Genomic DNA, 15,999 nt, shown 5'->3' on the forward strand with positions numbered 1-15,999 from the left:
AACACACACATGCCACTAGCGCCTCCATGCCCCATGCATCAATCAGGGCCATGCCAAGTCACAGGCCACACAAAACACCAACACAACACAGGATGTGGTCGATGCTGGGAGTGGGGGCATCAAAACTAACATTGAGCAACTCACAAGCACACAACAATGCCCTCAGCCCATATGGCCCAGGGCACAGCCATACAAACTGTGTGTACCCACACAGTACTGTCTTGCCTGCAAATGGTGGCTGCCATGCAGGATGACATGGGTCTGAAGGCACAATTTGCACATAACAGCAGACAATGAAGATGCATCGCTCTGATAGAGTCTCAGCACACACCGCCACAGCAGCAGCCTACACTCAGACACACTGCCCAATGGGTGCCCGGAGAACAGGAACTAACTCACATGAACAAGCCAATGGCCATTCAAAGACCGGCTAACTGTGTGTGCCCAGGAAGCTGGCCTGAGGTGACAGAGGGTGACAAATAGAGGGAGGGAGAGGGGGAATGAGAGGGAAGGAGACAGAGGGGGACACAGGGAGACAGACAGAGGGAGGGAGTAGGGTGACAGAGGGAGACCGACAGAGGGAGGAGGGTGACAGAGGGAGGGAGGAAGGGAGACACAGGGAGACTAAATCACCCTTGGGTGGTGTGGCCATGTCCACTCGTCAGCCGGTGGACTGTGTGCATGCAGACAAGGTCTGGCAGTGCCTCAAACCCCCCCTACCGTAGATGAAGACCGGTCCATGTGTCAATCTGTGCACGAGTCCATCCGTGCTGCAGGCACAGACCTAACCACACACCCAGTATACCCACCCACTGTGTCGGTAAGAACCCTGTCACAAATGCTTCAGTCACCTACCTGCAACATCAAATTGCCTTGGCAAAACACCATTTGGCCACGTACAGTGCAACACGTAAGGCGCCTCTGCATGGCTCGCTATGCCCGCTCACCACACTGCTGACTGTGTACCCAAATAGATGCATCAACTAAGATTGTGTCACACATGCGTAAAGCCCTGACAGCTGTGGCCAAAGGACATACCCATGCACAAGTGCACTGTGAGAGGAATGCTAGACAGATCCAACTACCCAGAGGAAGAGTGCCAAATCAGAAATGCATGAAACATGGATGCCACATGTAACACTGTTAACATTGTCTCTCTCACACACAGGTCAACGTCGACGATCACCCCCCAACACTGGGGGGGAAGTCTCACAGGACCAGGCTCCGCGGGATGAGGACCCCACCGCCAGCGATGACTCTCACCACTCCGTGGATGACCAAGACCAACCTGGCCCCTCTGGTGTCCAACCACCTGCAGCACCTGCGTCAGGTACAACTGTGCCAACCACCACCCCCATTCCTGCCACATCCCAGGAGACGTCCAGGAGCCCTGCCCGCACACGACCACCCAGCCAGTCTGCCCAGGAGGGACACGGTCCTCCGGGCACCCAGGAGGAGGCAGGCGGCAACGCAGATGCCATCCCTCAGGGGTCCCGGAGACCCGATGCGCCCACAACGGCAGGCCAGGTGCACGTGGGCAGGGGTGGCGGGAGTGGAGGACGGCGGAGGCGCGAACCTGACCAGGCAGCTCAGGACCCGGTAGTGTCCCAGGTCAGCAACATCCTGGATACATACCGGCGTGACACCAGGGGCATGGACCAGATTGCGTCCACCCTCAATGACATCAAGGGGACCCTCCAGGAGATGAAGACCCTGCAGGCCCAGCAACATGCCTGTCAACTGCAACACCAAGGAAGGATGGAGGATAGACAGGCTGAGCTCGTGGCGGTGCAAACCCAAATGACCGGTGTACTCCGTCGGATTGCCGACAACATGGGCAACCCTCCCTGTGGCACTAGGCGAAGGCCATTACCAGACACAGGGAGGGATCAGGAGGAGGAGGATTCATCCGACGGAGCGTCACAGACATCGTCACGGCCTGCTTCCGAGGGTCCCCGCAGGAAGGTGGGTCGTCCACGAAAAAGACTGTGAGAGTCAGCAGAACATCACCATCTCCCAGGTCACCTGGCCTGGCACCTGGCCCTCTGGCCCAATAGCAGCACATGACATTCTCTGCCACATGGACTTGCTGGTCACTGTCTGACCTATGTTGACGAAGACTGTGGCATGGACTCTGACATTTTGCTACGGCAAGGATACCAACTCCCCCAGTGAACTTTGGATTCTACACTCCCGCTGTGCACCTCTTGTCATCCCCACAAACCCGTACCCCACCACAAATAAATTAATCACACTTACAAGATGATGCCGTGACAATACATGTGTGTGTCGTAAAGTCAAAGCATGCCTGATCTCAGAATTAACTCCAACCATCCAAACCGTGGGGTCGCAGTCTTGCCCAGGACACACATGGGTCCCAATGTATCATCTGATACAGACATGGAGTACCATACTCACCTGTGCTGGGCCCAACCAGCTTAGTGGTTCCCGCACAACTGTGGCTACAGACACATTCAGGGGAGCAACAGTCATGCGCAGAGGTCAGGGATCACGTGGAGTGGCCTGGCTTGCCGCTCCCAGGTATGTCTAGACATGTGTCCCTACCATGTCCTGCATGCTTGCGTCAGGCGGATGTTGAGAATGGTGGCTAGGCCAAGGTTGGATGCATGGAGATGCCAGAATGCAGTTTTGGATCACAGTGCCACATGGTTGTGTTGGGGTTGTGGGCTGCATCATGAGTGTGGGCGTGGATCGAGAAGGTCATCCTGCAGCTGGCTGTGAATCATTCCCCCCATCCCGTTTGGACGTTGATGTGGCCTGGTTGCCCGATGCAGTAGCAGAGCTGTGCAGATGCACTCCGGATATGGACAAGTATCATGGGAGTCGTAAGGCACATGTCCGTAGACTGCAGGGTAGGATTCGACACGGATGTTGTAGTTGCCCTGGGGGATGGTCTCTCTTGCCTTGAGGTGGATGGAACTGTGCATCTTGTGCATAATACAGTTTCCACTCCCTGACAAACCGCTAGCATCTTGTCACTCTACACATAGACACATATGCACCACCTCTGAAAACTATGCCAGACATGCCGCACGCACAGTGGCAACAGGCCACCATTGACAGGGAAGAGGCACCTTGGAGACAGAGGGACAAATTTATTAGTCATGTGTGTTGGAATGACAATGATACTCTGTCAACACATACACAGGTCATGTGGATGAACATGTGGGAGCAACACTGGCACCCCCCATTGCAACACAGATGCTGGTATTCCATTGAACTGGCACACAAGTGACGGATAACAGCTAAACACCCCCTGCTGCCACGGAGAGGCTGCTATACACCATTGAGGCCCTGATGGGGCAATCACACACCATGTCAACCCGGTGCAACCTGTATGTTTCCGAGGCCAGTGTTACACACATTGATGGCCTCATCACAATCCCCAATCCCCTGACACATGACAGTCACCAAGTCTGACCATGGCTCCAGGTGAAGCCTGCCCCATGTCATGTTCCCCATGTAGGATCCACATGTATGCAAATGGAACACACATGAACCGGAGAAGTGCACACAGACTACAAACAATTCACACACCCAAAACGCCGTGAGGCATCCCTTACCCTAAGGAGATTTCAAAACTTGCCCGTGCATGTGACGCAGAATCAGCACATGTTGCTGTGTTCATGAGGAGTAGCAGGAGCACAACAATGCCACCAGCAGACAGCATGCCCATGGACCTGTGGAAGAGAGACACACAAGGAGTCAGCCCAAAGGAGCACATCCGCAAGCATGTACTCAACACGTATCATGTTGTCAACATGACAGGTGACAATGATGACCCTCAGACAACATCCTTCCATTGCGCCATCACTCGAGTGACACTTCAATACACACCACTGACTCACTTGGCAGACATGCAGATGGACACACACATTGCAACACATGCCACACACGGCCCAATGCGTGCACACTCAGACACTGGAACTCACCACTAAGCAAAGAAGTTGCGTATGAGCCGACTCCGCATGTCCTCCACAGCCTCCTCCTCCTCCACATCACTTGCCCCGTCACCAAGGCCTTCATCCTCCACGGGTGGATGGTCCTGGTCATCTTGATCCAGTATGAGTGGAACAGCTTCCTCCACTGCCATGTTGTGCAGCATGCAGCAGACGATGATGATCTTGCACACCTTCACCGGGGCATATGGGAGTGCTCCGCCGGTCTTGTGGAGGCACCGGAATCGGCTCTTCAGAAGTCCAAACGTCCTCTCAATGACTCTCCTGGTCCGCCCATGTGCGTTGTTGTAGCGGTGCTCGGCAGCCGTGCTGGGGTTGCGGACAGGCGTCATCAGCCATGGCATGTTGGGATAGCCAGCGTCCCCTACAAGGAAACATCATGGACAGAAGTGTGTCAGCACAGGCAGTGAGATTGGAAGATGACGCCAAACACTGAACTGCCAGAGTCTACCCACCAACAATACATGCTCGCTCGTTCCGCAGCTGCAGCATAATTTCAGGCAGCCTGCTACGCCTCATGATGAAGGCATCGTGTGCTGATCCTGGAAAGCGAACACAGACATGTGAAATCACCATGTTGGACAGACACACCACAAGGGCATTAATGGAGTGATAATGTTTGCGATTCCTATACACCACCTCCTGTGCCTGTGGTGGTACCAACGCAACATGTGTCCCATCTATGGACCCAATGACATGGGGCATCCCTCCCAGGGCATAGAACTCACGCTTGACATCTGTCAACTGCTCACGAATTGGGAATTTAATGTACTCATCCAGGTGAACCAACATGGCCTCTAAGAAATCATGCAGAACACGGCTGAACATCGTCTGGGACATGCCCCCGACATCAGCAATGGTATGTTGGAACGTACCCGTGGCAAGGAAATGTAGGGCTGCCATCACCTTCAACTTGGGTGTCAGTGCACTGGGATACCTGTGGCGCGGGAGGAGTTGTGCTTCCAGCCGGCCAGTCAACTCATCAATCAACCGTTGGCTGAATCTGTAGCGGCGTATACAGTCCCGTTCATGCAGGGCAGCCATGTCTGGCATACGTCGAGGGAGAGGCGGAGCCCTGCAGTGAAATGGAAGGAACACCGAAGAGTGAGCACTGTACAACGACATTGTCAATGCACTGAGCACATGTTACACAGCCAATACACATATGCCACATTCTGAGTCAGGTCTGTGCCACATTTCCTGGACACGTACGCCAGTCAGGTGACACTCCTACCAAGGGACAGCCACTAACGGAGTGGGGCAAGATCACGATGACATGGCATGAGACTAGCTGTGGGCCAGTGTAAGTGAACATGCACACGCATCACAGGATTCACAGACATCCACACATGTGCAGAAGTAGTATGCGTATGGTACAGACAGGTTGTTGGATGCGATATGCACTGGTCACATGTCATAGGAATAGGACAGGCCACACACATTGCCTTGGAGGAGTACATGTCGAGACAGAACATACATAGAGAGCATGTGGATATGTACTTGTGTTGATACTCCGTGTAGTTGCATACATACACACCTCATGGCAAATCACATATGTGGGCTGGTGTGCGGAACAGTGTGCCATGGCCATCTACACACAGACACATGTTGGCAGCAGCAACTGCTGATGCATTGGACCACACACCTACAGCAAAATCATGGAAACACATGCCACACACATGACATGGTTGCAGCGTGCAACGCAGCCATACACATGTCATGTGTAATATTCCGTGTACCTGGCATCAGGGGACAGGTGCGGGTGTCCATGACTGGGACATGCAAGTTTCTCATGGCTCCACTAGTGTGTACGACATGCACACATGTCAAAGGAGTGCAGGGGATGTGTGGTACAATGCGCACCATCACACACGACATGTGTACACAGCTCATCGTACATGTGCTTTGCCCACACCTCAGGGGTAAAGTGCCACATCACATCCTGACACACCTGTGTCACACACATGTGGTATTGCACAGACAATGCATTGGTGTCCACCCTTGGCAAAATCTGACCGCTCCATTCATGTCTGTGTGCCGCCTGTCACCACTGACAGGTGTGAAACGCACCGTACATACGCTCTGAGTGCGTGTATAGGGTCCCTGGGCCAATATTGCCGCTGGCGTATGCGTACGCCACAGTAGTACGAACTGTACACGCGCTTGTACGGTCCGGATCACAATATGGGCGCTGGCGTATGCGTACGCCACAGTAGTACGAACTGTACACGCGCTTGTACGGTCCGGATCACAATATGGGCGCTGGCGTATGCGTACGCCACAGTAGTACGAACTGTACACGCGCTTGTACGGTCCGGATCACAATATGGGCGCTGGCGTATGCGTACGCCACAGTAGTACGAACTGTACACGCGCTTGTACGGTCCGGATCACAATATGGGCGCTGGCGTATGCGTAGGCCACAGTAGTACGAACTGTACACGCGCTTGTACGGTCCGGATCACAATATGGGCGCTGGCGTATGCGTACGCCACAGTAGTACGAACTGTACACGCGCTTGTACGGTCCGGATCACAATATGGGCGCTGGCGTATGCGTACGCCACAGTAGTACGGACCGTACAAGCGCGTGTACAGTTCGTACTACTGTGGCGTACGCATACGCCAGCGCCCATATTGTGATCCGGACCGTACAAGCGCGTGTACAGTTCGTACTACTGTGGCGTACGCATACGCCTGCGCCCATATTGTGATCCGGACCGTACAAGCGCGTGTACAGTTCGTACTACTGTGGCGTACGCATACGCCAGCGCCCATATTGTGATCCGGACCGTACAAGCGCGTGTACGGTCCGTATCACTGCTTGTGGGGTGCCCTAGGGCGTGGAACGCACCGTACCTGTGTGTATATGTATGAAAACACATAGGGGACACATGAGGGACAAGTATAAGGGCCTAAATGCATGATGGTTGCCATGGAGACTGAGTTAGATTTTTGAATTTGAGCACCAGGTGCCCAGCAGAAGTCAGTTTGAAAGAATCTACATTGTTGCAATGTGGATGTTGACTTGACATCATCATCAAAACTGAAACCATGCAAAGGCACACACTGGGGTAGGTTTGAAGGGATTGGATGAAACGTAGGATGCAAATGTGACTGACCAATCAATCTGTACTCCTGTACATGAACAGGCCAGCCAGGCATATATAAGGCAGCCAGGTCCCATGAGAGAGCACTTGCCTGCACATCCATTCATCCATGACCACTGCTGCTGATAGTGATTCCTCTGGCACCATGTCCAGGACTGTGGAGAGGTCACAGCCATTCACCCAGGAGGAGAACCTTGCCCTGATAGATGTGATCCTCCCACAGTTCCAGAGCCTGTATGGTCGACCAGGGGTTCAGGTGAGTGCAGACTCCACTAGCTTAGACTGTGCCCCTTTTGTGTGCCAGTGACTTCTGCCATTGTATCCATGTGTGACAGACATGCACTGTTGTTTGGAGTGGGTCCCAGGGTGTGGAAGGCCTCATGTCACCCATGCAGAGCATGCTGTGTTTCCTGTGTGCACTCCTCACTTGCATAGTGCCTACTGTGACAATGAATGCAAGGTGCATGCCACATTCTGCCTGCATACTCCTCCTGGGGATGTTGTTTCCACAGTCCTGATGTGATCCTGTGTTCCCCCCAGTGTGACAGGTGTCAGTACCCATGGATGTGTGTTTGGTCAGTGTACCTGTGCTGTGAGTGTCCAAAGGCCGTGTTCGTCCCCTGCACATTGGTGTGTGTGTAAGTCCCCTGTCATGTGGGTGAGTGCATATGGGGAGTGTTGCACACAAGCAGCATGAGTGATGGATATAGCCTGGCCATCCGATGTGAGCAGGGAGCAGTGCTGTGTGCATGCCGTGCTGAGCCAGCCCCACACCTGTGACACCCCCGTCTACTGGCACATGGGCAGAGTGAGGTGTGTACCCGCAGTTGGCAATGCCATGTGATTGTCCTGTACCTGTGTGTGTCTGTGTACTCTGCTGAGGTAGCATCAGTGTGCTGGGGCAGGTGACTGCTGTGAGGTGCTGTACATAATCCTGGTGTAGCCTGTGAGGCACAGTGTGATCCCTGGTCAGTGAGTGTGTGGTACCCCTTATGCCACCCGTGTACTTTCAATGGCACGTAGTGCATTTGGCCTTCCACAGTGGATAATGTCCCTATGACAAAGGTGCAATTAGTTGCATGCATACCATGGCCTGTTCATAATGAGGATTGTTCTATATGTGTGTCTCTGTGTTTCTGCTCATGTGGATTAATGTATTCTCACTTTTGCATCCTCACAGGTAGGTGCCATTGCCAAGGGGGAGATCTGGAGTGAAGCCGTCAGTGCCGTGAGGGGTACAGAGGGTCGGAGGCGGAGCCTGTCTCAGGTGAGGAAACGCTGGCAGGACATCCGGTGCTGGACGAGGAGGATTGCACGGGTCCTGCTGGGGGACTCACCTGTGAGCCGTAAGAACCGTGGGCGCCGTCGTCTGACCCACATCCAGAAGCGTGTGCTGGCGGTGGTCTTCCCCGATATGGACAGGCGCCTACAGGAGAAGCAGCAGCAGGAAGGGGGTAGGTACATGTGTGTCAGTTGTGTGTCCCCAGCCAATGTAAGTGTGCAGTTGCATGGATACACTGCCAGGGTTTGATTGTGCAGTGCGTCAACTTCTCCACAAAGTAGCACAGTGCTGTTCTCACTCCCTCCATTCCCCTCCTTGCCATGTGTTCCCTGGTCTGTCTGTAGCCACTCTTGCACAAGGTTATTTGGGCAGGCAGTTCATGCAGGTGCCCTATGCTATCAGCATCATGTGTGGGGGTGATGTGCCACAGGTATGGGGACCTTGCGTGTGCCATGGACAATTTCAGTCAATGTGGTGTCCATGTCACTTGGCACTGATTGTGAATCACGACATAGGGGTGTGTCTCCAAAATGTACAGCCTTCCAACATGCATGTCCAATTGTGTGCCCTCTGACATGATGTGCCTGAGTGGGAGGCCTGCTAAGTGCAGGGACGGTTGCTTAATTTGCAGTCATGTACATCCTGGACCATGGAGGAGTGTGGGCACTACTGTGCCCTGGGGCACCTCTTCCTAGGTATCATGTGCGTCATCCAACAATATGGCCATTCACTGTGTCTTCGCCATGGGTTGGGTAGGGTGGCATTGTACCCTGGGCTCAACTGTTAGGACCTACAGGTTGCTACATGTGTCCACTGTACAGGGGGACCCATTTTGCTTGTGCATACTCACAGTGGGCATTACCTGTGTGTGTTGTTGAGACAATCTGATGATGTTTGCCTGTCAATGATGTGTGGACATGCCCACCAGGGGCTGTGTGTGTACAGTCATTAATTAGTGGAGGCCCTGTGTTTTCATCCCAGAGTAAGAGGTGTACATACTTTCTCCGTCTCAATGAGATTGTCTCAGGTGTGGGTGGTTTGTGCGTACAAGGCCTACATGTCAGAAGCTTCATCCTCCTTGCTGGGTTTAGCCTGTGTGTGATGTTTGACTGGACATACGCTCAAGGTGCAGTGACCCAGTCATGTTTGGCCTGGTTTCATGTATTGCCTTTGCAGCATGCGGCAAGAGTAAATGGATATGATTCATGCTCATCCCTTTTTGACGACGCAGTGTGGTGCAGGTGCTGTGCACATTTGTCCCCAGAGGCTGGCTCCTCTGTAAAATTTCAGGTGCAGTGATTTGCTGTTGTGTCATGCTCTCCATTGTGTCTCAGTGGCATGGTGGGTCGAAAAACTGTGTGTTCCATGGCCTACATGTGTACATTGTTTTGTAGGTGTTACTCCTGTTGCTTTTCAGGCTATGCAATGTGACCTATGTATATTTGACTCATGTGACATATGTGTACAGGTGTCTGATTATCTCCTGTCTCTTCACCTTGCCCACAGCATCGCCGGGGGACACGGAAGGAGACACTAGCACGGACCGGGAGGAGGGATTGAGCACCAGTGCCAGCAGTGCTGTCCTGTCTGGCACATGGAGTGGCACGGAGGCCGAAGGGAGTGAGGCAGAGGACCTGTCGACTGCCAACACAGACTATGACGCAGACGGGTCCGAGGCTGAGCTCCAAGAGGTGGCGGAGTCTGCCCCCCCAGCTGATGGCAGCCCTCCACATCCCCCCGCCACCTCAGGTTCCATCACCGGCCTCCCACATGCTCGTGGCCCTTCCCTCCGTGCTCGGTCCCCACATGTCTCCTTCCTGCCAGGCACCGCACCCCCTGCCCCTGTCACCACTGCTGCGGTGAGTGCGGAGTCTGTGGACATCCTGAGGCAGTTGCAGGTTGGTCAGACTGCGATGCTAAATGTCCTCCATGCCCACACCCAGGTGCTGACCCAGATGGAGGCATACATGGAGGGCATGTCGGCTGCGCAGTCTGACCAACGGCAGTTGCTGAGGTCCATAGACTCCACACTGACTGCAGGACTGGATCTCCTGCAGCGCTGCCTACCCCCCCCCTACCCCTGCCCCATCCACAATTCCCACTCCCGTGCCTGTCCCACACACATCCAGACATCAGCGTGCACGCACCCCAACAGACACAGGCACCACACCACCAGGGAAGTCGAAGCGCACACCTCCTGTCACGCACACACAGGGTGAGGAAGGCACACCCACTGGGTCGGGGGGGAAACGTAGAACACGCAGCCACAGTGGGAGTCCGCAGTCCACACAACCCACTCCCTCCAAATCCACTCCCCTTAGCTCTCCTGGCCAACAGTCGGTGACAGCATCATCCACTGCGAGTGTGCCCCCCAGCCCCAGGATGACACCACCCCGCAAGCGGTGGAGGCGGGACCCGGCAAGGGGAGTTGTGTCCCCCACCCTGTCCACACCCTCCTCCAGTGGCGCTGCGACCCATCCCTTTGCCCCCCCCCCTCCTTGGGGCCTGTGGTTGGATTGGGTGCGGGGGAGTCGCTGGGGGAACTTGCCGACGTGTGCAGCGCCATTCTGTCCTCCACCTTTGGCGCTGGCACCCCCCCTGTGGCAGAATCATCCCTCCCTGCACCCACAACACCTACCCTTTCCCCTCCTGTCCCTGCGGTGCCTGTTTCCACCCTCCCCACTGATGCCCCCTCTTCTGTGGATGAAATGGACTTGTGAACTGTGCAGGCAAGCTAGGGGACACACGTCCCGATGTGTACCCCCCCCCCCGGACTTTGCTGCTGGCCTGGCCCATGGCCCTTGTACATAGTGGACATTTTCTCAGAGATATTTTCCTGCTGAATAAAGCATTTTCTTTTGGTTTTGCACACTGATGCTTTCCTGGACTTGCTGTTGGTGCTGGTGCTCCCTGAGTTGGGGTGGTGATAATGTGTTAGGGGTCTGTGAAATGTTGGAGTGTGCTGCTCATGGGGTGTACCCTGCCATCTGCGTGCCATCACAGAGGTCTCTGCCAATGGTATTTGGTCATGTTTGCTCTCACTGTATGGTGACATTGTCCCAAGGTGTGTTCCATCCTCTGTGGAGCAGGCCATTTTCCCTGCAGGGTGTCTCCCAAATGCTGTGCTGTGCTGTGTCTACATTTCCTGGATGTGTGAGGGTTGCCGTTCAATATAGCCATGCTGGCTCAGCGATGGCTCCGCCTGCATCTGGGGTATCACCCTTGTTGGTCACTGAACTTGTTGATGGGGTATCTTGTCCTATGTCTGGGCACTGCTGGGAGGACTCTGCACCCACCCCTCCTGTGTCTGGGCACTGCTGGGAGTGTTAGGCACCCACCCCTCCTGTCTCTGGGCACTGCTGGGAGGACTCTGCACCCACCCCTCCTATGTCTGGGCACTGCTGGGAGGACTCTGCACCCACCCCTCCTGCGTCTGGGCACTGCTGGGAGGACTCTGCACACACCCCTCCTGTGTCTGGGCACTGCTGGGAGGACTCTGCACCCACCCCTCCTGTCTCTGGGCACTACTGGGAGGACTCTGCACCCACCCCTCCTGTGTCTGGGCACTGCTGGGAGGACTCTGCACCCACCCCTCCTGTGTCTGGGCACTGCTGGGAGTGTTAGGCACCCACCCCTCCTGTCTCTGGGCACTGCTGGGAGGACTCTGCACCCACCCCTCCTGTCTCTGGGCACTACTGGGAGGACTCTGCACCCACCCCTCCTGCGTCTGGGCACTGCTGGGAGGACTCTGCACCCACCCCTCCTGTGTCTGGGCACTGCTGGGAGTGTTAGGCACCCACCCCTCCTGTCTCTGGGCACTGCTGGGAGGACTCTGCACCCACCCCTCCTATGTCTGGGCACTGCTGGGAGGACTCTGCACCCACCCCTCCTGCGTCTGGGCACTGCTGGGAGGACTCTGCACACACCCCTCCTGTGTCTGGGCACTGCTGGGAGGACTCTGCACCCACCCCTCCTGTCTCTGGGCACTGCTGGGAGGACTCTGCACCCACCCCTCCTGCGTCTGGGCACTGCTGGGAGGACTCTGCACACACCCCTCCTGTGTCTGCGCACTGCTGGGAGGACTCTGCACCCACCCCTCCTGTCTCTGGGCACTGCTGGGAGGACTCTGCACCCACCCCTCCTATGTCTGGGCACTGCTGGGGGTGTTTGGCACACACCATTCTTATTGCAGGTTCGGTGCGTACATACACGGGTGGGGGTTCGGGGCGTACATACACGGGTGGGGGTTCGGGGCGTACATACACGGGTGGTGGTTTGGGGCGTACATACACTGCTGGGGTGGGGGTTCGGTGCGTACATACACGGGTGGGGGTTCGGGGCGTACATACACTGCTGGGGTGGGGGTTCGGGGCGTACATACACGGGTGGTGGTTCGGGGCGTACATACACTGCTGGGGTGGGGGTTCGGTGCGTACATACACGGGTGGGGGTTCGGGGCGTACATACACTGCTGGGGTGGGGGTTCGGGGCGTACATACACGGGTGGAGGTTCGGGGCGTACATACACGGGTGGTGGTTCGGGGCGTACATACACTGCTGGGGTGGGGGTTGGGTGCGTACATACACGGGTGGGGGTTCGGGCGTACATACACGGGTGGGGGTTGGGTGCGTACATACACGGGTGGGGGTTCGGGGCGTACATACACGGGTGGGGGTTGGGTGCGTACATACACGGGTGGGGGTTCGGGGCGTACATACACTGCTGGGGTGGGGGTTCGGGGCGTACATACACGGGTGGTGGTTCGGTGCGTACATACACGGGTGGTGGTTCGGGGCGTACATACACGGGTGGGGGTTCGGGGCGTACATACACGGGTGGTGGTTCGGTGCGTACATACACGGGTGGGGGTTCGGGGCGTACATGCACGGGTGGGGGTACGGGCCGTACTTCCACGGGTGGGGGTACGGTCCGTACATACCCCTACCCACGCTCTGCGTGCCTGGGTACGGGCCGTACCCATGCCTTTGGTGGGTGGGTACGGTGCGTCCCCCCATTGTTGCGGTGCCGTGGGGTCCGCACCGTACACAGGCCTTGGGGGCATGGCTACGGGTCGTACCACGCGTACCCCTACATGACCCCAGCAATGCTGGTACGACCCGTACCAAGGCCTTTCTGACGTGGGTACGGGCCGTACCGCCATTGTTGGAGTGACGTAGGGGGACGCGTGGTACATTCCGTACCCACGCTCTTGCGGCCTGGGTAGGGTACGTACCGGTTCGCGTGACCATCCACTTCCGTTGTGGCGGACGCTTGCGTTGCTGGCCTCGCCCCCACCCCCTGGAAGTGACCAGGCCCTGATGGTCAGGTATGTCCAGGCCATGTGTGATTTGGTACCATGTGTTGGTGTTGTGTGTCCTGCCCCTGCCCCCCCCTTTGCCCCTGGTTGTTGTGCTGACCTTCTGCGGCGTCTGCGTCGGTTCCTGTACGCCAGGTGGACTGCTAGGAGGGCAGGGATGGCACGTAGGTTCGGGTCCATGTCTGTTCGTCGCGTCCAGCTGCTCCTTGCGTGTGTCTTCCTGATTTCCCGGCAGTTTTTGGCAGCCGGTAAATATTTTCCGTGCGGGATGACGTCGGTTCGAATCGTACTTCCTGGTTCGTGAAATGTAGGCTGGATGCGTACCGACGTCAGGTCGGCGCCTTTCAGGATCGGAATTGTGTTTAGTTTCTGTTCGGTCGGTGTTTTGTTCGATTCGTACGGAAATGGTGTTTCCGTGCGAATCGTACTTGCATTTTCGGATGGATTTGGCACCGGGTACGAGTCGGACGGAGATAGGGCTCCGTCCGACGGTTTGTACCCGGTTTTTACCGGATCGGAATTGGCACCCAAGTTGGGGAGCACGAGCAAAAAAAATCCACCTTCCGGCGAGGTTTTTCCTCATACGCGCTAGTCAACGTCAAGTTGACGAGCGTGAGAGAAATCAACCGCCAGGTGAGATTTCTCAACGCAGGCTGTCGGCTTTCTCAATGCAAGTGGCCGTGTATGCTTGCGACCGCTTGCATTTAGAAACCTTTTATTCGCGTTGAGAAAGCTGCCGCTTAGGTAGAAAATCTACTCAAGTAGCAGAAAGGAAGCAGCGCCTGCTTGCGCTGTGCATAGTGCATTTCGCGATAATTTCACAGTGCGGACAAACACCTGACACTGCAATTTATCACAAACAGCATTTTTTCTAACCCACTCCGCTTATGGAGATTCCCGTAGCAAGGCGGAGTTTTTTTGCACTTCACGGAGTTTTGCGTAGCAGAACTCTGCGAACTCCACCCAGGCTTATCTAAATCAGGTTCGGAGCCGTAAATCGCCCAGCCGTTCCAAGCGTCCTTATGATTCAACCACCACCGCAGCTCCACACTCACATTACTGGGAGTTACTGAGACCGCAACGTAAATGGGATATCTTCAGGAATTGTAATTCCCTGTAGTGTAGGGGACCTGGGAAGATTGCTTGTATTGAAGAAGAAAGCAAATGCAGCACACTGGCTAAGTGTCGTGGGGTGATTGAAAACTTAGACAATGTCCGACGGAGCACCTGTCTGATTTTTGTGAGCATGCGGGAGGGAAGGCTGAGGGTTGCTGTCACTGAGCCCACCCCGTACCTGAAACGTAGGGTAGATTTTGAAGGGGTGAGAAACTCTAATGACAAACAGTCAACAAATATATTTTGCAAAAGAAATTAAATCTAGCTCCCTCACAAATTTTACACTTTTGCTCCAAGACTTGACTGTGCTAGCTCCACTATGATACACTTGTTTGGGCCTCTGAGAATCAAACCTGTAATAACAAGAAGAGAGAAAAAAGTCTCAAAATCACCTTTGGGAAACAACACTAATTCTCACTAATACTAATAATATCTAGCACACTGAGAAGTCTGACTTTAACCTGAATGCATGTGGATGTTGACCAAAGTATTCTCTGGGACACTGAAGCTGTAAAATTAATACCTTGGTTTACTTACTTGAAGACTAAACATTTTGCACACGGTGGAAAGATACCCATTTCTAACCAGCTTTGTGTTAGACATTGAACAATTAACCGCCCAGAAAGCGCACACAGAGTCAAGAGGGCAAAGGTTGGGTCAGAATCTCTGGGAACAGAATCTACACTGACCAAGAAATAATAGGTCTTAAATTCTAATGGGTTCTACTCTAGACAATACACAGTGAAGGGGCTTTGGGTACAAGAACCTGCAACAAAAAAAGTATAAAGAGAGTATGTTTACTTTTTTCTATCTAGTATTGTTTTTTGGCCCTGTGCTGATTTTGGCTTAGGAGAGTAACTGACTCAAAAGGCTAGGTGAACACTGTGTAGTTTTGTATAGGAGGGTTGGGCCAGCCTTCTGTCTGAGCCTCAGAAGGTGGACTGGGCCGCTGAAGGCCTAAGCATGGATAACTTCCTCCTGGAATAGGCAAGAAAAGATGGTGGCCTAAAGAGATGAAGCAGTAGGTTGAAGCAGCAGCCTTTTGAAGCAGGTCCTCTTGTGTGCCTGGAAGCTGGGCTGGGCTTTACTGTGACCTCCTGCTGTGACTTCTGGAAAAGATCCTACTGGTGGTGGGCCCTATAGAGTCTAACTTGAAGTTGTGTGATGCAAGCTGCTAGCCAGCTGCTTGTATGT

This window comes from Triturus cristatus, chromosome 7 (genome assembly GCF_964204655.1).
Source record: "Triturus cristatus chromosome 7, aTriCri1.1, whole genome shotgun sequence".
Lineage (NCBI taxonomy): Eukaryota > Metazoa > Chordata > Amphibia > Caudata > Salamandridae > Triturus > Triturus cristatus.